The sequence below is a fragment of the Leuresthes tenuis genome, unplaced genomic scaffold (assembly GCF_036924035.1).
Source record: "Leuresthes tenuis unplaced genomic scaffold, fLeuTen1.0.hap1 SCAF_183, whole genome shotgun sequence".
Taxonomy (NCBI): domain Eukaryota; kingdom Metazoa; phylum Chordata; class Actinopteri; order Atheriniformes; family Atherinopsidae; genus Leuresthes; species Leuresthes tenuis.
Genome location: NW_027325537.1, coordinates 66,101 through 68,284, shown reverse-complemented (window position 1 = coordinate 68,284; position 2,184 = coordinate 66,101). Strand labels below are relative to the sequence as shown.

Below are 2,184 nucleotides of genomic sequence, written 5' to 3'. Positions count from 1 at the left end.
TTAAACTTTGACTGTAAACTTTTTAGGCAAGGTTTTAGCGACACGGATTCCTCTGTTTTAGAGGAGGTAATTCAGCCCAGACCAAACTTGTGCCATCTCAGGGAGACAACTCACCGACAGCCTCGTACTGATTCGAGACATCATTGATTACGCTAGAGACAGAAACACTCCGGCTTGTCATCTTAAATTTAGACTTTGAAAAAGCATTTGATCGGGTCTCGCATCAATATCTCTTTCAGGTGTTGCAGCCATCGAAAAGGGGCCCGATTGTTCCTACTTGGTGAGCTTTGCTTGGTTGAGACGCTTGCCCCCCCCCCCCCCCCCCCCCCCCCCCCCTGCTCCTCGGCTGAACCAAGTAGAAACAATCTATTCGATGGCTGCCTTGTCTTTTACTCTGTGCAAAAGACAAGGCAGCCACAAACACCACGGGAACACCGTATTGAGGCTTTGTTCTGACCACTCATTCGGTGTCGCGTTTCTTTCAAGCAATTCTCCCGGTTAGCCCGCACTCGGCTCGCTCCCAGAGCCGTGTTAAAGTCCACTTCGCATTCACTCTCTTTTCTCAGCAGATTAAAAGAAAGTTTCATCTTGGGCTCCCTGAAACTTCCATCCTGCACCGCTGTTTGCTTTTTCACAGAGCAGAGGAGAGCGCACCGTTCCCAGCGGCACTGCAGTACCGGGTCGAGGCTTGGAGTGAACGGAGCAAGCTTCTTTTTCAACTCCTATTCTTAAAAATCCATTTAATATGTTGTCCTCGTATAGAGGACATATTAAACTGATAAGAACAGATACTACACTTGATCTTAGCCAAAAGGCCGAGAAGCGATAACTGTCCACTGTTTCAGGTCCGAGGGCCCTTGCTGCACAATGCGCACTTGTAGCAGTGTTCTTTTTATGGCCATAGGTGGCCAGAGTGTCACGTTGCACCTCCGCCCACCCGCTGCACTGAGCACTCTTCAGCCCTTTTAAATGGTATAACTTTGCACTCCCCGCATGCTCCAGCAAGCAACCATTCAAGCAACAACTTTGCACTCCAGCTTCGAACATCGGCACAGTCGCAACAAGTAAGGCGACTCTACTCAGAGAAGTCACTCTGCAAAGTAGCAAGATTTCTTTTGCACAGACAGAAAGGGCTTCACCCGCAAAGGTAAAGCCTGCCAATAATAGAAACAACTCATTAGTGCTGCTCTCCACGGAAGTCTTTAGTAAAAGGCGAAAGACTTGTATGTTATTGAAGAGAAACCAGAGTACGAGGCTAGTACAGGCTAGTTGGTATAGCCACCTTCCCCATGGTGAGCTTTGCTTGGTTGAGACGCTTGCCCCCCCCCCCCCCCCCCCCCCCCCCCCCTTGCTCCTCGGCTGACCAAGTAGGAAACAATCGGGCCCTATTTGATGCTGCCTTGTCTTTTACTCTGTGCAAAAGACAAGGCAGCCAACAAAACACCACGAGAATCCCGTATTGAGGCTTTGTTCTGACCGCTCATTCGGTGTCGCGTTTCTTTCAAGCAATTCTCACCGGTTAGCCCACACTCGGCTCGCTCCCATAGCCGTGTTAAAGTCTACTTCGCATTCACTCTCTTTTCTCAGCAGACTCTTGGGATTTTATCTATAAAATGAATTCCTTCACTCAAACTATGTGAAAACTGCTTTGTCCTTAATATTTACCATTCTAGAAAGATTTAAAACAAAAAAAACAACGTTGTACTTTGCAGTAAAAGAAAGAGCAAATCTAAAGTTTCAGGAATCCGAGAATAAGCTTACTTTCATGAGTTCTTCACGATTTCGGATTTTGCTATAAAATGAATTCCTTCACTCAAACTAAATTAAAACTGCTAAACCGCTAATCTGTTATATGTAAGGCAGATGTCAAATTCACCGAAATAGGATCAAAGGGTATTCGGCCAATCGAGTTGTAGCAGCTTCGGTAAAAGAGTATAAGTTGAAGAGTTTGTGAATAAAGGTGTGCGCACACATAGTGTGCTGTACGAAAATAGGCAGGGAGCAATGCCGGCTGGGGTATATGTTCTTGTATGTTGTCTGCCTGTTTGATTTGAATGTGTTGTGTAAGTGTCCTGTTGAATGTTACATGTTTGGGCTTTGACACACTTCACTGTGGTTGTTAACTGTGTGGTGTGTCCTGAAATGTTATATGTTTGGGCTGTGTGACATGCTTAATGCTTGTCA

At 46.2% G+C, this 2,184-nt stretch overlaps 2 non-coding genes across 2 annotated transcripts; both read right to left on the bottom strand.

Annotated features, from left to right (window-relative positions):
- Positions 1-643: 643 nt before the first annotated feature.
- Positions 644-827, bottom strand: LOC140287938 (U2 spliceosomal RNA). Its single transcript, XR_011911881.1, has one exon. It is a non-coding gene; the product is annotated as a U2 spliceosomal RNA (small nuclear RNA).
- A 309-nt stretch (positions 828-1,136) lies between these two features.
- Positions 1,137-1,251, bottom strand: LOC140287939 (U5 spliceosomal RNA). The gene has a single exon (XR_011911882.1). It is a non-coding gene; the product is annotated as a U5 spliceosomal RNA (small nuclear RNA).
- Positions 1,252-2,184: the final 933 nt, after the last annotated feature.